Raw genomic sequence first — 22743 nt, 5'->3', positions numbered from 1 at the left:
ACCAGTCATGGAAAGGATTCTAAATCTTAATTGGAGAAAGGATTCTTTCAAAACAAGGTTGTAAATTTGCATCCACTTTACACTTAAAAGCCTGGTATTCATCTAATATATGGATTAGGTGAAAAACTAGGTGACAAATCACCTGTTTGGAAGAATTTCTTAGTGATAAACTCTCTACACAAAATTTAGGAATACATTTAAAACTATCATTTTAAGGTAAGAGAAGTAAATAGTTTTACATTATGTTATAACAGCTTCACAGAGTCAGATTTAATATGTTTTTATTTTTGATTACTGAATTTGAGTCAGGAGAAAAAACTTTTCCTTCACACAGTTGCATGATTCAAAACCTAGAATCCTTTAAATTTGATCTGGGACATTCACCAAAATTTACTATTCCCGTGTGCCCAAACAAAATTATTTTGCGAAGTGAAGTTGATTTACCATTAATTTGTATCGCAGGAATATTTCACATTGTTCAGCCAAGAATTATTCAACATTAATTTCATATTATGAAGAAACTTTCTTTGAAGCTTAAGAATTTTTATATTTAATACTTGTATTTTTTATATCATATTTACGTTTTAGATGTCTTCTTCAAAGATAGCCATGTAGTAAAGTTTAGATTAAACCCCTAGGGAGTTGGAGTTTAAGATCTAAATTTCAAGTAGACTAATTTTTTTTTCATGGTGTTTTAAAATTGTAATACATGACCCTGGTTAGTAAGATATATCTTTGTCATTACTCCTGGTGTTGTGTAGGTTTTCTTGGAAGGTATAGTTTTGTTTCAGTGAATGAAAGCTATCCTCAGTGTATGAGAAGAATAATTAAACTGTGTCAGAATGATGAAAGATACAGAGTTGAAAATTCTAGCTTTGTGATTTTCTTTAATGACTGATCCCCAGCAATTATATGGAGAAACATAGATTAAAGAATATAACTTTCTCTAATGTAGACTTAATTCCAACATCCATGGACAGATAAGGTCTTTTTTTTTTTTTTTTTTTTTTTTTTGCGGACGCGGGCCTCTCACTGTTGTGCCTTTCCCGTTGCGGAGCACAGGCTCTGGACGCGCAGGCTCAGCGGCCATGGCTCACGGGCCCAGCCGCTCCGCGGCATGTGGAATCTTCCCGGACTCGGGCATGAACCTGTGTCCCCTGCGTAGGCAGGCAGACTCCCAACCACTGCGCCACCAGGGAAGCCCCAGATAAGGTCTTTGATGCTTTAATTTCACATTTTACTGTAGTTCTGATCCTAACATTTCTTAAAGGTCTTTGTCATTTCCATGAATTTTTTGCTATCATATAACAATAGCAACAAATAAGAAACAATGAAAGTAATAGCAGTCATAATATGCTACATTGCAAACAAAAAGCTAAATTCATTTTTCATATATATCCCAGAATAATCCTGTCAGCTTGTGCTGTTATACCTGCTTAACAGTGATGAAGTGAGGCTCAGAAAAATTTAACGAGTTGGTCAAAGTCTAAGGGCTGGTAAGTGATGGCTCCTGAGCTTGATCCCAGCTTCCCGATTCCATTATCGGTCATCTTTCTGTTAGGCTGTACTGCATAAAGCTTTGTGTTATAGATGCATAGGTGCTTGATTAGCCCCTTTATTAGTTGTTAATAAAGTACTTCCAGGTCTACACCAATGTCTTATTTACTTCATGAGCATACACAAGGCTGAATATTCCTTTTTTTGTATGATAAAATTAGATGATAGTTCTTTTTAAAACTTAGGAAGGAAAAGTTAATGGTTTATCACATAGTTGGCAATGAACATGTTACATTGTACTGAAATTATTTTAGGCATTTTAGACATTTGTTCTTTAATTTGGCTTTTAATTTTCCTATTTGGTGATGTTTATAGACCACCTTACCAAAAGTACTGCTTCGAGTCCCTGTTTGGTTTTCCTTATATAGCATTCAGGACCACTAGAACCTATTTATTTATTTACTTTTTGTTTATTGCCGGTTTCCCACCACCTCCAACTAGAAAGTTAGCTTTATTAAAGAGTTCCTGTTTTGTTCATGGCTATGTCTCCAATGTCTAGCTAGGATAGTGCCTGGCTAGTTAAGAAAGTATTGAATGAATGAGTGAATATCAGTTGACTTTAATTGTAAATTCCTGAAATAGCATTATAAGAAATATTTAATGTGTAAGACACTCATTTGTGACCTCGGTTTTGCTGATGAATGCTGAGTTCCCGACAATAGCTTCTATGAGTGGAATACTGAATAACATAAACTTGGCAAACTGAGAAATAAATATGTATGTGTTTATAATTTGAGCGACTAAGGAAACTGTAGCAAAAGCCACTTATAAATAGTAGCATGTATAAAAGTATAGTTAGATACAGATTGCTTAAATCTAATCATGAGAATACCTCTAATCCAATCGTCACCCTCATAATTGTATCTTGAATAAATATGTCTGGAGAGAACTAATGAAGGTAATGTTTTGTGAAAATGAGATAGGTTTTTTCATTTGATTTTTATAGATTATGTCTGTAGTAGTAGTATAGTGTAATGAGTGTGTAAGGGATATGGATTAATTTCTTAAATTTTGTGGCATTTCTACTTGGAGAACGGAGAAAACCATGTAAATTTGGTCATAGTATGTTCTTAATATCTCGACTTGTCACAGACTTAAAAAAATTAAAATGCTATAACAACAATAAAAAAGAATAATAATAAGCATTAAGATAATTGAATGTAGGTGTTGAGAAAAGTTCTCTAGAAAACTGGGTTGGAGTGGCTGGCAGGCCTTGCTCATGGCCAGCTGATAGTGATCGAATGGGAAGTGGTCATTACATCAACAATCTGTGAAGTTTGCATCTTTAGGGAAGCCTAGATTGGAGTAAAGAATCTGTGCTGGAAAATGATACTTGCAGAAAATAGTGTGTTTCCCTAAATACCTTGGGGCATAAAAACACCCTTGTTGTAAAGGAATTCATATATACCCTGTTAAGGAAAAAAGTTGATGCAAACCAAAACAATATCTGCTGTTAGTCAAGATGTGCAAAGATTGTTGGTACCAAGTTTTGGCAGAAGTACTTAGAATCCATGCAGCACATGTAAAAATGAGTAAAATTTACTTAAATGTCAGCTCTGTATACCAGATTCTGTAATATTATCAGCAGAATTGGAAGTACTCTACAGTACAACTCAGAGCTTTGAAATGGACAGTGAGTGTTACAAATAAATCTATCCAACAAAATTATTGCTCACTGTATCTGAAATAACAAATCTATGGCTTTGACATTTAATCAGAGCATGAACACATTTATTGAATCTCATATTTGAGATTATTACTCCAGAAGCGCTCCAATTAAAGCATGTGGATTTAAAAAATTCCTTTCAGACAAAGTAAAATGCACAATGCTTGTTATACATGCAGATTCTTTTTATTCTCTGCTTCATGTTCAGTTGCCTTTTCTTTAACATGCTTATTTTGAGTTTTTAATGAACAGAAATGGCTTTAATATAAGTATACAAAGAACAAACCAAGAATTTTTTTGTGTGTAACAATGGACCTAGAAGGTTGAAGCTGCCCATATTCCCCTGTGACTGTTCAGTTGAATGTAAACTATTTATAACCGAATGTGAAAGGAAGTTTCTATCTGCTAAGGCTGGTATTATAATACAAGATGATTTTACATGCCTACATAATTTGAATTTTTAGGCTTTAAATAAAGACTCCCCTTGGTCTGAGTCCAAGAAGAAAGGAAGGAAGAGAAGGAGAGAAGGAAAAAAGAGGGAGAGAAGAGGGAAGGGAAAATGGGAAGGAATCTGGGTCTGTACCACTCTTTCACTTTCTAGTGAGAAACTCTAAGTATTGTCTATTCATGAGCTTCTGCAAATCACATTGCAGCTTAACTGTCTCTTCTCTTCTCTGATTTAATAGAAACTTTGATTGTTTTTCTAGGATTTACATCCAGAGTAATTGTTTTTGCATTTTAATGTAGTAAGAAGTAGATTGAATAAATGCATAACATATTAGAAATGCTATTAAGCAAATGATTCTATGTGGTACTGTTGAATGAATGTTTTCCTTTTCTCTTATGAACAAAACACAGATTTCTCCAATTATTTTTAAAATGATTGTTCTCTATTGTTGCCAAAGGAAAAGTGAAAAAAGAATCTTTGTGTGTTCACTCCATTTACTCTTTCATGTGATTAACTGGAGCGACAGAAGACTAATATATACAGTCAGGAACTTTTGCCTCCAAGATCTGTAAGGAACACTTTTATCTGCATCTTTAGATACATAGTGTTTTCACACACTGAGACTTTAGTTCCTGTTATCTTGTTATTTATATTATAAATCCCTAGTATCTTTTAGCTGCCATACCTCACCAATCCTTACCCTCTTTGAGTCCCTGCCTCAAAATAGTCAGCCCTTAACTCAAGCCTTGGGTGGTGAGGAACCCTAGAGAGGGTTTTCATATGGCAGTAGTGGTGGTAGAAGAGGACATATCTGCTTTGTTTTATTTCTTTGCTTTTTAAGTAGGCCATTTTTCTAAATGAGCTTTCTCAGAATCAGTGAACTTCCAGAAAGAAGAGACTTGTGTTGTTTCAAGGGCTGGTAATTGAGCTCTTTGAAGAAAAGTTGACCTTCCCAGTCAGAATAGCATCAGGAAAGTTTAAAAATTTATCAAACTTGCCGCTGAACAAGGACAACAATAACTCGAGTTTTTATTTTCAAGGCCTTAAAGGATCTACTAATTTATGTCCATTCTTTTAGGTCCCATTGGAGAAGTAAGTAGGTAAAGGATAAGTATTCTTCTTCCCATTTTATTCAGAGTAGAGATGTTTATTTGCTTTCTCCACTGTGCACAGATGTTGGTAACGTGATGTGTTCTAGGGTCCTGCACAGTCTCCTTGTGAACAGACTCTGATGTGCATTATTGTGAGGTTAAGAATATGCTTCCCAGAAAATTAATGACCTCCGATTTGCACCTTGCTTTTGGTTTTGGTCCAGAAAAATAAGACTGCTCTTGCTGATGCTTTAGGCATTGAGCTCTCAGTATATTCCTGGGAGTATCATGCACAGATTTGGTACATCAACGGACTTAAATTGGTTACAAGAGCTGTCGATGATAAAAGTGGGGATGCTATAAAAGACAATGGCCCAATCACATTCGTGTGACTCAGGCAATCTGTATCCATCTCTTTTATATTTCTATGGATTTTTTTCTTTACCATTTGCATAAATTGGTAGTATACATAATTTTAAAAATGCAAATGACAGAAAGCAAGCCCAGTTTTAAAACTATGAAAAAATAGTTTCTGTCATGAGATTTGTTCTCTTGGGGTGGGAGGAACAATAAAAATACATGCTGTATTTGTGTTTTACAAGGTACGTTGAGGGTTGTTGTTGTTATTGTTTTCCTCCCAGTAAACTAAATAGCAGTTGCTACAGCAAGCCATTTTTGTGATTTGCAGAATAAGGGAGCAAACCAAATGTAAATGGTCAGTCAATACACTTCTGTTATCATAGAAGATGGTAACATATGCAGTCTTATTTGGTCAATTTATATACTTTTGTGGTGTTTTGTTCTCATCTGTTCCTTTCCACATGCTGTGAGGAATTAGTATTCTGTTCTTTGGCTGCATAATTTCTGAGTTTTATACATGATGTCAACTGGACTAACTAGATGTCAGAATCACAAGGTTTTGTTGCAAAATTAAGGTTATTTGACATCAATTTTGTCATTTTTTTAGCATATTGACACATGGATTCCTTGGTTTATCTCATGGAAAAGAGTCAAATTAATTTTTAAAGGGCACCTTAAAAGGTATTGTGATTATTTTATTTGTAAATACATAGTTTCAGTCTACAGAGATGAGTGCACTTTTGTCTCCATGATTCCTTTGCTGTGGAAATTGAAATTGCTCTCTGCTGTGAACTTTTGGAAGTCTCTGGCCATGCTTTTGCTCTCCGTGTCCTGGGAAGTGGACCCACATTTTGGGCCCAACTCACTTCTAACAGCTATTGTACTTGCACCTTCTCTTCCTTCCTCTTATCTTTTCTCTGTTCTTGTATATAAGACTCTCCCCTTCCCTCTGCTTGCCTTTACTTTCTTCCCCATTATTCTGGAAGTCACGATCCTCTCCTCCTGAAGAGATTTTGCCCCTGCTTCCAATGGAATGAGAGCCTGGATGTGTGCGTATTTTTACATTTGATGAGTAGTACAGCTTACAGCTGATTAGGATACACTAATATCTCTTCCCCTGCTGCCCATTGGCAAGTCCTCCACCTTTTCTATTCCTAATAACAAACCTCCTTTCCCCTACATTTAAGAATCTTTCTTTAGCATTTGTTCCGAAAAGCCAAAGCCTGAAACGACTAGGTAGGGGAATTCATGATGAGACATTTCTAGTATTTAGAACTATTTTCAACTATTGTTGACAACCATACTGAGTAGTTTCATGTATAATATCCCCTCCTTCCTTTTAAAACTGCGATCAGCAGCAATCAAAGTGATGGTGTTTGTTGCTACACTGACAACATAAGGATACATGAAATACATAAACTTGGAGCTTTAGCAACAGATGTGAAAACATTTCTAGAACAAAAGATGGCATTTGGTAAATCTAAAGCAGATGACATTAGAAATTGTTTCACTCTCTATAATAATATTGAATTGAGGCTTATAAAACTATGTATTTATGGGAAAGAGGGAGCGGGAGAAAGACAATTGTTTGGCTACTGTCTCTTCTCTACCTGGGGTTTCATCACTTCCCCTCTACAAAACTAGCTCATGCTGTGAAAAATGGAGGTGTGTATGTGCATGCATGAAGGGAAGGAAAGATGGAGCTCTTCAACAGCAGGAGACATTTCTCCAGCAAATTTGGTTTTCAGAACGGTTGCCTGAATATAGGCCCAAACCCAGAGATATGAGTGGTGTTATGCTTGGGAAGTGAAAGTGAAATTGTAGCCTTTCCACCAAACCTGTATTACAGACGTATCACTTTTTACTGTTCCCACTTTGCCCCACATTTAACCCCAATACTTCTTACGTAGCCAATGCAAATGCTTTGTTGTATTCTCTTGCTCTCCAGTACTCTCAGTAGAGGCAGCCTAGTGATTAAGGGATCAGACACAGACTCTAGTTCTTCTTCCTCCTCTGTCGCTGATTTCTCATCTATTAAATGGTGGGTGATAATAGTGCCTACCTCAGAGGGATGGCATGAAGATTAAATAATGCATTAAAAGCTCTTAGTATAAAAAAAAAAGAGCTCTTAATGTTAACTGAACAGGAAACAAAGTAATTACTAAATATTAATCACTATCAAATTAATAATAGTCATAATAATGGTCAAGTTTATTAGAATTTGTTGTAACTTAGTTTGGAGGTGGTGATGTGAGAACAGAAGTGGAAGAGCAAAATAGAGCTACTTGAATGGCATTTGACTGATTTGCATAAAAGTTTGTAGAATTTTACTTGCCTTGTTGATTTTTTCTTTTTTTGCTTATTTCTGTGAGAATAACTCTTAAAATGCACCACAGTATTTGTCATCTCAGTTCTATGGCATGTCTTAGGAGATGAAAAATTATTGGAAACCAGGTACAGGTCAGTGTGGCTAGACTTATTTGAAATATTTATACACTGGTAAGAACTATTAACAGTTGACAGGTGTTAAGAAAAATCCAGTATTTGTGTGTGTGCAAGTGTGTACATGTATGCCTACATGCTTGTATTAAGGTGGCCTTGAAATAGATAGAGCTATAGAGGTACAATGGTTAACTATATAAATCTACAAAAGTGATAGCATAACTTTTTTGAGATGATGGGATAGGACAGTTGTTATTTCTTGAGATATGGTTACATTTGGGGGGAAATAAATCTTAAAGAGATAGTTAAAATGTTATTTAAACGTCTTTCATTAGAACTTGCAAGAAGGATTTTTCAAATGAGAGAAAATAAAACTATCTCTGAAGCTATTTTGATAAATGGAAACTCTACACTCTAAAAGAAGATCATGTTATCATCAGCAATTTAAACGTTTTAATTTAGCAACTCAGAGCTTCTAGTGCTCATTATTCTATATTATGCATTCTTTTGGGAGAAAACTTATGACAGGGTTTTTATAAAAAGTTAAAAAAAAATAAGTTTGAAATGAGATTTATAATTTCAAAAATTATAATTATTTTGTGTGTTATAAGGCTTCTTATGTTCCCAGCAAAGAGGATTAGGGCAGAATGATCTCAGAGGCTTTTAAATTTGGAATGGAATATCCAAGAGGCGTAGAAATTTCCAATAGAATAGCACAAAGAACTGTATCATTCTATTTCTATTTTGGATAATTATGAAACTTGCTTTTTGTATGGTTGCCATTTTTTAATTTGTGAGTTTTCCATTTAATAATTTCTCTCTCTGTCTCTGTCTCTCTCTCTCTTATTTGACTGATTTAAAAATGAAACAAAACAACTCTTCAGCTAAGACCACTTTAGGGCACAAATTCAAAACCCAGGTCTCAAGTAATTAACATGCTTGATGCAGAGCAGCAGCAACACATTAATGTCAGTAAAATGTCAATCTAAAGAGGCATCTTGAAGAGCGACTGGATGATAGAGGGTTGGGCTTCTGCCAGACTCCAGCAGCTAACACTTGTACAAATATGGGCCCTTCACAGGGAAGGCACTGCTGAATTTCTCTACAAGGTTGAGTTTGGGAATTTTTGGTCATAATGGTGCTTAAGAAAAGGAATGATTTGATAGGAGCATGTGGTCCAATCTTTGTGAAGCTCTGCCATCACAGTCAATGTGCTGTGCAATAACTGCTGGGCAAGGATTGCAGTAAGTAGTGAGGTCACTTTGAGCAAGTGACTTAATATCTGTAAAATCTCTCTCAGCTTCACAATTCTGTTATACCGGGTCTGACTTGTATTATTCAGTGGCATTTGAAGGCAAATCAATAGGCAGTGTAGAATTCATTCATTAATGATGCCAGTGGTGGTTTCTGGGTAACCGTCAGTTGAGTTCCACATAGAATGTGATATAGCATTTGAAAACAGGAGTTCATGAACATGTGGGAAAAAGGGTTTTGTCCATTTCTGGTAGACACTCCTCCTAAGGATACCTGATCTACCACCATATAGACATCATCTGAGAGCCAAGAATGACTATAGGTGGTGGTCCTCTTTAGACTAGGGACTATTCTTACCATAGTCTCACAGGTATATTAACTAAGAACATCCACTTAAATATCTCCGTCATATCCCTAACAAATAGTCAAACCCCTATCTCATTTAGCCCTACCCTATTCCCAGTCTTCTCTTGGGAAAAATACAACACAGTATTCCTACTGTATGCATATTCTGTATAAAGCAAGAAATTGTTCATCGCTAATAAGCAATTTTTCTAAACCTAAAACAAAAATGGCAGACAATGGACAATGAAAAAAGACTTGAATCTTTAACCACGAGTTCTGAAACTTTGAAAAATAATTAGGTGTCACTCTTATAGACTGAGATTCTGTGTTAAAAATAAGCACTGTGAATTCTATGGTCATCGTACTTACAGGTTAATAAACTTTGTTTAATGTTGAAAATGAATCAAAATGTACAAACATATATATATCGATATATTAACTCTAGACAATGTGTTTCGCAATACTTTTGGAATATGATGGCTTGGAAAATCTTGATAGAATGGCATGTGTTAAGATGAGAAAATTTAGATAGATAGATAGACAGATAAATAGATATGGTTCTATTTGTTGTATTATACATCAGCAAATAGATGTTATACATCATTTCTTATCAATACCTCAAGGTTCTTTTCATTGATTTTAGATGTATCCATGGTCATTGATTAAATAACCATGATGGGGCATGTCTAAATGAATGACTAAAAGATAAATTATTTTAGAATATCTTTCCTTTCAAAGATTCATAGAAGTCTCTATCAAGTAAAGTACAGAGTAGCACATTGATTTATAATTAAACATAGTTATCTCAAAAGGGAAACTTCATGCTTAAATGAAATTAAGAACTGAATATACTATGACTTTCAGTGTTGTGTGGGAAGGATGGGGTCAGGATGTGGTGGTCGAGGAGGAGTTACTATTCTAGATATGAAAAAATTCTTTATGAAGCAGATTTGAGCTTATAGGTGCTTGTCATCTTTCCTAGGTGTACACAATATAGAAAAATATAAAGAAGTTTCAAATATTTCCTAAATCTGGTGAGCTACATTCAGTGGGGAAGGATAGGGTTAAAACATTGTTCTGCATGTTCAGTTTGCAAGGTATTTATGGTCTGGAAAACATTCCTCATTTTATTCCTGATATCCATTCCCTAAGAAATGGTAAATATCTTAGATATTCACAAGTGCTTTTGGAATTCAACTATGATCATTTTTTTTTCCATTACACTTCTGAAATTACACAGATTAATGGCAATGTTCAAGTAGAAAATCCACAAATAATACTTTTCTTTTAGATTAGTTATATTATATTAAGTGTTCATTATATTATTCATGAAATACTAATCAGGTTGCCCCATGTGGTAAAACTGAAGTTTGATTAATTATTATATAAGCTTTCTGAACTTTGCTGAGAAACTTACAACTATAGAAAGAGGCTGTTGTTGGATGCTTCTGTATGAAAAGTAAAATGCTTCCCAAAGGAGAAATATATTATGCTTATTCTAATATATATATATGACATGGGAGGCAAATAGCATGATTTTAATAGCATGGGCTTTGGAGTCAGACATTCAGGGTTCAAATCAGGACCCTGATACAATGGGAAGTTGGGCAAATGCTTCCCCATCCTGAGCCTCTGCTCCCTCACAGAGCTGTGACGTCAGGTGAGATGAGGCGTGTAAAAAGCTTAACCAGGGTCCAGGTTGTGGTACATGTTGAATAACTGTTGCCCAGCATCCCCCTTTTCTCTTTCTCCATCTCACTGTTATGTATGAATGTAAGAAATAGCAGGAATAAAACAATCAAAAGTTTAATTTAAAATTCTGAAAGTCTTTCTTTATTTCGTACCTGCTTTGAGTTAGGTTATTCATGATGCACAGATATTTTAACCTTTTATCACCTTCAGCTTGAATTCATTTTTCAGTTGCCTAATTATAATGGTTAAAAAAAAAAAAAACTTCATTCTGATAAGAAAAGACATCTGAGCATGAGCTCTCTAAACCCTATTCCTTATCATTGGAAGAATCCTCAGTAACATTTTGGCCTTAATTTCACATTCAGCTTTCTCTATGTAGGACAGTCAGATTGAAGGACTCCCCTGATAATCAGCTCTCTGAGGAGGTCACTCAGAAGAAATGCTGAAGTTTTGCAAGCAGCTGTGATAGAACAGTTCTGCTGAAGTTTTAGGTTTGGTTCAGCATGTTCCTTTTGAAAAACGGATTATGGCTTTCATCAATTATCTTTACAGAGCTGGAAGCTTATTGATAATGAGGAGGATTGATGCATTTCATTGACAATTGATAATCATACTAGCAGTGAAATAGTATTCAGATTGTTTTCACCTTCCTTGTTTAAAGGAGATTGCATGAGGAAAGGAAGGATCCACAGATTGGAGTTGGACCCAGGAAGGATTGTTATAAATAATGAAAATTGAGACCTGCGGGCTAAGTTTTGCATTTCTCCTTTGTGTCAGTTATTGTGCCTAGCGACCTCGGTTAAAGAAACATGTTGAATTCTACTTGACGGAAAAATGGTGAAGGAAGAAGTCTGTAAGCCACCAGTCAAAGGTTGGCCTGTGAACTGCAGAAATCATTTTAGTTAATCAAATGGATAGTGATACTCAAGTACAACTAAGTAAATCATTACTTTTTTCTCAGAAACCAAAAAAAGAAGAAAATATGAATGAATCCTGCCAAGAGATAATATCCTAGTATGAGAAGAACGCATGCTATGAAATGCTAAGTGGGCTGATTGTATTTGGATAGAGAATCTGACTCCTCGAAGGCAGTACAGACTAGTTATATTTAGGTAATACCAACAGGGAAGCAGTGCTGCCTGGTGTACAAAGGCATGATATTTAGAGCCAAACTGACCTGGTTCCTTTATTTAGTTCTGCCTTTAATTAGGTGAGGCAAGTTGCTTTTCTTCACTAAGCCTTATTTCTCTCATTTGTAAAATGGGATTAATAATAATTACTATTAAAATAATTAATAATAATAAAAAACTTGCTTCATATGATTATTATGAGGGTTAAATGAGAAAATTCACATGAAGTGTTCAGCAGTGTTGGGCACGGAAAATGCCTGTATATAGTAAATGAGATCTGCTAATTCTGTGATCATTCCCTTAGCCAATAAGGGATTGTCAAAGAGACATAATGCGATTTGAACTCATAAGGTCTGCGCTAACAGTATTTTATGTCATAAAACATGTAATTCTTCATTTCTTTGATCATTTTGTCCAACAGCAGCAGAGTGTGTGACACAGTTTATAGTGTAAATGAAAATGAGACTTTGATATTTACATGGAATTTGCTTGCTTGTTAAAAGTAAAGTAACTGATTAAGGAAATGGTACTTTGGCAAATGCCTCATTGATTTTAAAAAGTTAGCTGAACATCACCTTACGACACACTTTGAGCCGCTTTAGTGTTTGTGTAAAAAATGCGTGGGTGATAGACTACAGTAAGAGGAACAAATATAAATTGTATGTTTGGTGAGTGAATCAGTTCAGCTATTCACACAAAGAATTGACTTGTTGGATGAATACAATCTAAGCTCTATCTTATAATGGCATTTTACATGTTTTTCATTCCAGAACTATTAGGAAAAGAGCTTCCAAGTTTTCTAAATGCTTAGAATATATTTCTTTTTCATATATGGTTGTAGCATTGTTTTTCTCATTCCATTCTACTGCACTTTCTCTTCAGTGATACAGCATTGCAACTTACACTCAGGCCCATTTTCACCCACTCCATTGTTTTACTGTCAGTGCCTTAAACATGTGCAGTGTAAGGCCATTAACCCTTTGGTCTTTGTAGAAATCAAAATACGATCAGTCTAGATGTATACTGAAATTACCTCCTGCAACTACTGAAATTTCAGAAAAGTCCATTGTGGTCCCATATACTCTGTAGAATATATTCAGTATTTGGTGTTTCTGAGTGACTGATTTTTTGATGACAATAGAATTAAACGTGGAGCCCAGAGACATTGTTAGCAAACAATGATAAGACCAGTATGTCTTGGGGATATGAATAAAGCAGTGAGAAAACTACTCTAATGACATAAAGGCCAATATGAATTATACCTCTGAAAATACATGTCTGCTGTTAGCATTTTTTTGAGTTTTTAGTTTTTCGTAACAAAAGTAAATTTCTGACAATGTAATTTAAATGCCCTGACCTTTCAGTGTTATGAGACTGTAAGATATTATGGAGCAAATTTTACCAGTGGAATGAATCTACTAGAATATTTGCCCTTGTTCCTTTATAGTCATTTTATTAATTTAATTTCCTAATTTTAGAGAGCGTTTGTAATAAAGCGCATTCAGTCCTCTCTATCACAATGCAAATGAGGCCTCTTTAAGTATTTTCTGTAATCAGAATATTCAGTATTACTCATGTCATTGGCAAGTGTTGCAAGTCCTGAGACTTGCTGAAGGCCATTGCTTAGCCATGGCCCGTTAGCAGGCTCAGTTCCAGGGGCATACATTCTCCCCTTCCTGGAGTCAGTGCTTTGTACAAGTCAGGAAACACTGCCTCCTTTCTCACTCCTCAGGGAATTAAATCCCAGGGGTTTCAGGTTTATGGAAATAGAAAATATTGCTTGTTGATGCTAAGCCTTTCAAGTGGGTCACTGGGGAGTCCATGGACCTTTTCAATGCAGACATGGAAAAAAGTGGTGATGTTTACACCCCTTCTTAAACAGAGTAGCTGATTATCTGTAGAATGCTTCACCTTCTGCAAGTAAAGCTTTACATGATAACCTTTAGAACATGTGTTTCAGGGATTTTCATTTATTCTGACGATGACATTACTTTTGAAAGATAAAATCTCCCTTAGAAAGGGCCCTCAGTAATCTGAATAAATTTACTGGCATTTTGAGGTCTTTGTGTGCCATTTTCTCTCCAAAATTAACTAGAAAGGAGATGCCAAAGAAGCTGCTTTACTAGTAAACTTTATCCATTGGTGTTGCTCCAAATGACTTTGAGGACTTTGCTCTTAATTTTCCAACAACCTGGAACATGCCTGAATAATTTACTCATCCCATTTTATCCAATTTTTGAGACCTTTGCCAAGTATCTGTTTATCAGAGTGCTAATGCTGTCAGACAAACGTATGGATGAGTAGGTAGAAGACATGAATCTTTTTATCCAAGAGTAGATGTTGGTTGTGTGTTGTTGTTATTGTTGTTTTTCAAATTTAACTTGGGCATATTATTAGCTGTGATGTAAATTAAGAAGTACAGATTTTTAGTTGCAGAAATCTATCCTCATATAGTGTGGTATGGTACAAAGGGCATAAAACTTGAAAGGGTTAGGCTAGAGTGGGATTTCAGGAAAAAGGGAACGAACATTTACTAATGGGCTCACAAAGTGCCAAGTACTATGATCATTGCTGTACCATCTTTGGAGTGAGGCTACCCAACTCCTCCACACGTTAGCTCCCTGACTGTCACAATTCTCTAACCTCACAGAACTTAATTCTCCAATCTTAAAAGAGAGGTGATCATCATTACTCCCTCAGCAGGTTGTCGGGAGGAGCAACAATACTGTTTACTCTGTACACAGTATAGCTCTTAAACAAATAGTCACAATTACTGTGTTACTTTTTTGTATCCTCCTTTACTTCCCCAAAGTTTTGGGGTCAATTCATTGCTATTACCTTAGGGAAATGTGGAGAGCACATTTAGAAACAGAGAAATTTGCCAAAAAGAAAAAAATAGGGCTGTGAAATTAAGGAGGTATGTCACTGTCTACAAAGGCTCTTACTTTTGACTTTGGAAATGAAAAGGTAAGGTAGAATGGGGGAGATGGAGAGAGGAAAGTAGGGATTGCTATTCTGAGAATTTCCTCTGTGAGGTGTAGAAGCAAAGCATGAGAATGGACACTGCATATAAAGAGGACACATGTAAGTGCCTTAAAATATTACTGGTAAACCCAGTAAAAAAGGATTGGAGAGTCTCTTCAGAATTCCTGGGAAAACTTACAGTGGCTGATCAATAGCTGAATTTCTATAGGTGAAGGAGAGCAGTATTATTATTAAAATGTTTTAAAAACAGGGCAAATCTCTAATTTTTATGACTTATTACAGAATATAGTAGACTACATCCCAAAGACAAATATTTGGTTGTGAGGTACTTAACAAATCATATTGCTTCTATTGTTGAATGTCTGCTTTTACTTTTAGAGTGCTTGATTATCTGGATAAACACCTCCTTAAGTTTTTTTTCTTTTGCATATATCTATGAGTCTTTTCTTTTACTTTTTTTTTTTTTTTTGCCGTACGTGGGCCTCTCACTGCTGTGGCCTCTCCCGTTGCGGAGCACAGGCTCCGGACGCGCAGGCTCAGTGGCCATGGCTCACGGGCCCAGCCGCTCCGCGGCATATGGGATCTTCCCCGACCTGGGCACGAACCCGTGTCTCCTGCATCGGCAGGTGGACTCTCAACCACAGCGCCACCAGGGAAGCCCTTATTTTACTTTTTAAAGAATATTATCTTTGGAAGAGTGAGCAGGCAGACCTTTAACAGACTGCTGGAGGGAGCACCCTGAGGGGTTCTACCCTAGGCCTCCAATAAAGAACTGAGTGATTTGGGGTAAAGATGTTAAACCCTTTGGGCCTCAGTTTCTTCCCCAGTAAAACGAGCATATTAGACCATTTACCAAAGGTCCCATTCAATCCTAAAATTCTACTATTATACCAAAACCTCTTCCCCTTCTTCATTTCCTGGTGCTGAGGTTGTGTAATGTGCTTTTATGAATGGCACCTTAAAAACTAGCCCTCCCTCATCACAACCTAAAGATAAATTAACATAGTAGCAAACAGTTATATACAAATATAACAATTATGCAAATACAGTAGATGGCCCAGTGGGCACTGCATTTCTTCACAAAATTTGAGAGGAACATTTTGTCATCTCTGCTCCCCTTGACTTAATGACTTCTAAATAGCGCCAAGTGAGATCTATTTCTACCCCTCCCATCAGGTTAAAGAAACATTTATATCTCTCCCTGTTACTTTTTCTATCCTCTGGCACCACCTACTTTCTTTCTATGAAGTTTGATTTCCTTCTACTTTGTGGCCGAGGGAATGATTGCTGTCATGTACTACTTGCTAAGTGTCCAACCAGACATCACTTCATCAGAAGAGAGCCAGGGAGGCATGCACTGCACAGTGTGCGGGACCTGTGTTCAGTTGCTACGCTGGGAAGCTTTCCGAAGTGCTGCTCTCGCAGCCAGCATAAAAGAGCTTTACCTTTGGCAGCCCTGATGAGATATACTGTTGCTTTATGTTTACCTGCTTTTTTTAGTTGCATGGGGCCGAGGAGTGATACCTAAGTGATCACACCCTCAGAACCAGGTCTCCATGGAACATCTTAAGTGGCAGCAGATGTGTCCAGTGTTTCTCCAGATTGGCTGGAGCTACATTATTTTAAACCGTTCTTTGGGGGCATCCTCACTGAGGTTAGAAGTAGGGACTCATTTTTTAGCATGCTATATTACCTTCCTTTTAAATGATCTCCTTCAGATTCCCCAACAGATATCTCATCTATGACCATCTTCAGGGGCTGCTAATTAGGTAATACTATTTAACTTACATAAGTGTTATTTTTTAACTCAGATTACAAACCTTTCTCATCAACATAATTATTTTGTAGCAAATATCGCAGTGGCATTTTACACAGGCATTTTGCACCAGAAAAAATTCAGAGTTGGGGGAAGAAAGTAAAACATCGAACCCATCTTGTGGCCAAAAAAAAAAAAAGAGTAGGTGTAAAAAAGATGAAAAATAATAAAATACAGTTAGTGACTTATAAGTTGATTGCTGGGCTAGAAGGCTGATATCACTGTTTTTAAGCTATTAACAGCAGCAACAATAACCAAAGAAAAAAATTCCACCTACTAATCAGCATTCTAACTCAGCATGTTGCCTGTGAAAAGCAACACTCTGAAAACATGGTTCTTTGAAGCTTGTCTTGCCAGAAAGCTATTATTTCTGGTATAGCTACATGATTGGGGAAGACTGTAGTTAAGTCTTGCAGGCATGCTCATACGTCCATCATCTGGCATTGGTAGATGCTGATCAGATCACCAAACTCCCTGGCACACACTGAGTGACAACCCCGGGGTTCTGGAGTGATTGTATTTCTCAGACTCAAGTGGGCACACTATTGATCTCTGTAATCCACAAAATATGTATGTGAGCTTTACCAAGGTTAAAGAGTGAATCCACTGTTCTTAGGTGTCATTGATTGCAATTTTAAAATAGCTTGGGTAGGATTTAAGAGTGTGTGTGTTTGGTATGGAAAGTTTCCCCAGAAAAGGTCTAGGAAAAACTGAAATCAATACTGCAATGCTACATCATACAGGAGTTTGAAATCCGGAGGTTGAATATCTGCTTCAAGCTTTTTCTCTTGGCTAGGAACTTAGGAGTTACCTCAAAAATATCACATCTGTTCTGTGACAGAAGGCACACTTCTAATGAATAGCAGAAAAGCAAATATACCTTTTCCTCCTTGTAGTGAATCATTTTGTTTTCCTATAGATTACGTGTGGCGTTTGAGGCAGAGCGAGCAAACTTGCCAATATTTTGAGCTAATGCTTCACCACCTTTCATTTTTCACTCTGAGCAGGAAACCTCTTCTTAAACTTGTTCGTTTTACAGAGGGAAAATTGAAGCCCATGGCATATTGTCAGAGCTGCTTTATTGTCATCATTTACAAAGGTCCCTGGAATTGACTTCTTACATTACATATTGTAAAGTGACTCATTTTTTGACACATTTATGGGAAAGTGGCAGGGTCTAAGTGGCTGGTTACTGTCTCTTGGTTTGGGCTCATATTATAAACTAGAAAACCAATAAACACTCTGAAATTACAGTTGTAGAGAAAAATAACGTGCAGTTCGAAAGAAGCAGTCTCCATTAACTATTTGGTTAGTTGACCTAAAGGAAAGGAGGAGGGAGCTGCAGAAGATGAAATGTAAATACTTGGTTTGTTTTAATGTCTTTACAGGATCCATTAAAGGGGGTAGTGAATGTTGCCATGAACATCCTCAATTGATGTTGTCTGTTTGAAAGCATATTCTAAGTAGCTAGCTTCCTTTCATACGACTGGAAGTATAAATTAACCCACACTGTATACCATGAATCATCACTGCATAGATGCTCATAGTTTACTGAGAGTAATTCTGTCTCAAAGGCATTGCTTCTGAAGCTAAAGAGGAGAAATACAGGGTATAAGCAGTATTTATAGTGCCAGGGCACACTGTTTTCTAGGTAGATATTTTGAATCGTTGTTTTTTTTTTTTTCACATCGTCCCCTTTTCACTAAATGAGGAAGGTTCGACTCATTCTCATAGCTTGCTTTCACAAAAATTAGACGCACGGAAACAAGGACATATTGTTAAAAATGAATAAATTAGAGGAGAATTAAACCTTCTAGCTCAGTAACAGCACAGGGAATATAGCCGTTGGTTTGAACAAACAATCTTCTTAAGTAGGAAATGTACTTTAAAGCCATCCTGCTGTGATCCTGTTAATTACCAAAAAAAGATTAGAAGTCTTCTGGTTCATGGGATCCTTTTACCTAGAGTTGCAGCTGCATAAGCAATCAGACATTTGCACTGTCCCTTCAGACCAGCGAGGGGATGTTATTAAAGGGAAGTCATTTACCCCGATCCGTAAGATGTAGCCTGGCAGAAATTCAATAACTGTTTGTGATATGCTTATTCTGCCACTCTGCTTAGTGGTTTTGGCTCTTGACATACAGCAGCATTTGTGTTAAATCTCCAACCACTAGGTGAAAGGGAGAAAAATGCCCCATTTGGGAGGTTGTTTTCAAAACAGAATGATGTGTGATCTGCTTTTCATTACAAGTACTGTGAAGAAAAAGCAAAATTCCCTCGCCCCCTCTCCCTCTCCTTTTCTCCTCTGGTCTTCTCTCCCACTGTCCCCTTATCTTCTCTGTCCCTCCTTTCTCTCCTCCTCCCCCCCACCCCAGCACTGCTTTTTCTCTCCCACTCACATCCTCTGATGGGCGTTCAAGCTAGTAAAATTCATGTTGGAGAATCCCACAAACACAGCTAGGCATACACAGAGCCGGAGGGCTTTTGCATTTGAATTTCCTCTCAAAAATGAAATGGAAAGAAAACTGCTTTCAGAATTCAGACAAGAAGAGAACATCAGAGGAGAATTTAGGTGTAAAAAAAAAAAAGAGCATCAACTAAACAAGAAATAGAGCGTATTTATATAGAAATGCATATTTCAAACTTACCCTGTAAAAGCGGTTTCTGTGCTACACCACCTTCTGTGTCCCTGCGTGCTGGATTCCTCAGTTCCTTAGTTGCTATAATCACATGGTTGTGTTCTTGCCCGGGTGTAAATAGGTGCATACGTGTGTGTACTAAAGTATACACAAACGTGTACTATAGATATGCACACATGCAAGCAATCTTATCTCTGTATTCTAAAATGTAAACGAAGGCGGGAGGCTACAGCTAGGATTCCTTCTTTTTCCTGGAACTCTTTCTCTCAGTCGGCAGGCTGAAGCCCTCAATCCAGTGAAGAGAGATCCTGGGAGCTGGCTTTATTTCTCCTTGTTTCCATGGTGGTTAGTGGTGCATCGTTCACCCGATCAGTTGTCACACTGACATGGTGCTGCCTGCTCAGCGGTCATTAATAACTGAACACCCTCCACTCCCCAGAGAGGGGCCAATCGCTTCGGACTGCCAAGATGTAGCGCTCGCAGCTGCTTCCGTCTGGTTGGCTGAAACAACCTGTCTGTTCTATGACACTGCTACTTAGGATACAAATAAGTGGAACAGCCTTGCTTATTTTCCTAGGTATCATTCCCTTCCTTCCCTCCTCCTTTCCTCCCTTTTTTCCTCCCTTCCTTCCCTCCTTCCCTCCCTCCCTCCCTCCTTTCCCCCTCCCTTCTTCCTTTCTTTTTTTGAGGGGGAGGAATTTTTGACAAGTTTTCCCATTTTTGGATTCTCAGTCATTCAGAGAAACTGTGTTTTCTCTCTGAAAATAGCAGGGCACATTACTAATAAGGATTTCCCAAATATTAAAAGCACCAGGGAGGGATGCAGAGCTTCCGACTCCTTCTCTGTGAAGTTCACCAAGGGCTGTATTATTTAAGAAGAGTGTCTTAAAACTGTTTGAGTGGCATTTGGTTTTCTGTAGGTCCTACTTAATTTAGCATATGTGCTTGTTGTTCAATAACACTTTTTTCGTTTGTTTTTAAAGCAATGACATTTCTTACCTGGACTGACCAGTTTTTTAAAATTAAGCATATATTTGCTTCTCTATAATTCACAACATTGGCATATTAAGAGGGTATTTTTAAAAATACATTTTTCCAGTTAACATTCACTCACTTCTCCTTATGTGATGAAATTAATTTGCCAGCCACATATGAATGGGTACGTGTGTCAGGGTGTTAGTGGGTATCTGTGTGTGTGTGTTAGGGTGCATGCTTTACTAACTCTGGGGAAGAATTTCACCTGCAATAAAATTAAACCCTCAAGAAAATGATTTCTCTTTGTTCTTAGACCTATTAACTCAGAATTTATATTTACCAGGAAAATGTACTATATACACCACATGTAAAACACCCACTGAATTATCAGAAATTTGAAAAGAAACACAGAAAAGCATAGCGATGTATGTTTCTGCAAGGACACCTGTGAGTAAATAGGCAGCAGTTTTTTAAAATGCATGTTTTACAACCTTAATTAGCATCCTAGAGAAACATCTTGTTGAAAAGGACGGAACATGAGGATTAATTTATCAACAGGTCCAAAACAGGTTGGATTTATGACTCCAGCCCTGGTTTTGAGAGACTACCCTCTAGTGGAGTAAAAAGAAATGGCGTTTTCATGTTACTGGATTTACTTGGGGAGGGGAAAAAAACAGATATAGACCAAGAGTTTACATTTATTATAATCATAATACCAGTTTTGTTTCTAAATACTAAATGTTTTCTCTCTGTGGCTTTCTTTAAAATGTTCCCAAATGCTTTATTTTTTTCTTTTATAAAACTTTATTCAAATGGTTCTTAACCTTTTGAATAAAAATAAGTTCAAGACATAAGTAGTGTCTTGTTTAACCTAGTAACACTTGTTTCAGAATGCTCCCGTAAGAGTTTCTTCTTTACTAGACACTCTAGTGCTTACGCCGTAAATGTTAGGCACCTACGGTCCAGTATCGGGAACGTTGTGATGCACTGTGTCTACGTTTACTTTAATGTACTTGTGATAATAGTAACTCCCCCAATCTTACTCTCTCCAGCGCCAATTTCTTGCCTATTCCAAATAATTTCACCACTGGCAGATTTTTATTTCCACATATAGAAGAATTAGATTAAAATTGTGATAACTACGTGAAAAAGGAATTTTAGTTTTATACCATTGGTTCCTTAAGCATTTCATTGTGGTTGGTGTTGACTGTATAATTGACAAATCCAGTTATCAAACCAATTATAATGGACTCCCATAATGAAAGGAAGTGGTGATAATCAAACAGATGATTAAACTCCTTTCTTGGTTTATAAATGAAACAACAGTCATAACTAATATTATAAATTTCAGTCTCTTTCAGAATTCAAATAAAAATCTAAGTTTTAATTCAGTGAGAGTGGAATATTTTAAATGCTACCTTATGCTCTATCATAGGAAGTTGTTTTAACTTCCTGTGATTACCTTTTTCTGGCATATGGGAGATGAGATAGCTTTTCTTGCAATTGTCCTTTTGGTGTAGGCACATGATAAATTCAAAAGATTTCATACTCATTTTTATAAATTTAATATCATGGAACATTAGAAATGAGATTTCAGTGTGAGAGAGAAAATAACTCTGGCTTTGGATAAAAAGAGTGAGGGTTTTGTTCTTTGGCTGTAGTTTCCTTTTGATACAAGAGCACCAGCAGCTGAGTAGAAGCAGTATATGTTTCAGGTGATTTTTTACTTTTGCATCAGGTCCATCATTTGTTAGTAATGAAAGGTAGCCCTCCAAAAAGATACGTTAAAAACTTATTTAATTATCATATCTATATAATAAAATACCATGTGAAGACATTAAATTGTGACAGGATGAGGATTTGGGGGCTTTTGAATTAGTACAATTGTGAATGGTCATCAAATGAGAAACAAAGTCTTAAAACTCTAATGCCGTGAGTCCTAAAAGTTCAAGAAATGTGATATGTGCACACAACTGGTCAGAGAGAGCAAGACTAGAGCCCCACAGGTCTTCCAAGATTTTTCCGCTATATCACCCTCTTATGATTGATAGGTCTCTGCTTTTTCTTCTTTTCCTCCTTCCCTTTTTTCTTCTTTCCAAGTTTTTTTTTTTTTCCTTTAGAATCCATTGCAAATACAGTGTATTGCATGGATGTGCATGTCAGCTGCCTCATAATAAATATCTGCAGGGCTTCCTGAATGAGTACTCAGTTCTAATGAAAATGTATTGAAATGATTTTTAAACATAAATGAGTAATTACAGCCCTTAAATTATGGAAAGAGTTCTGCCTGGATCATCAAATAAGAAAATATAGGGGTGCAATAAATATGTATTTGTTGATTTA

General features: G+C 36.6%; 2 protein-coding genes across 4 annotated transcripts in view; one reads left to right on the top strand and one right to left on the bottom strand.

Moving 5' to 3' along the window:
* The window catches only part of LRRN3 (leucine rich repeat neuronal 3), a 37361-nt gene extending 17405 nt beyond the window's left edge, over nucleotides 1–19956 (bottom strand). The window contains exon 1 of the mRNA XM_067746750.1: nucleotides 19435–19956. The gene's annotated coding sequence lies outside the window, so the exon portion shown is untranslated. The remainder of the gene's footprint in view (nucleotides 1–19434) is intronic.
* The window catches only part of IMMP2L (inner mitochondrial membrane peptidase subunit 2), a 904501-nt gene that overhangs the window by 455969 nt on the left and 425789 nt on the right, over nucleotides 1–22743 (top strand). The gene's annotated exons all lie outside the window — the stretch shown is intronic.

This window comes from Pseudorca crassidens, chromosome 8, assembly GCF_039906515.1.
Source record: "Pseudorca crassidens isolate mPseCra1 chromosome 8, mPseCra1.hap1, whole genome shotgun sequence".
Taxonomy (NCBI): Eukaryota; Metazoa; Chordata; class Mammalia; order Artiodactyla; family Delphinidae; genus Pseudorca; species Pseudorca crassidens.
Note: the sequence above shows the minus strand (reverse complement) of the source record. Positions and strands in the feature narration are given on the sequence as shown.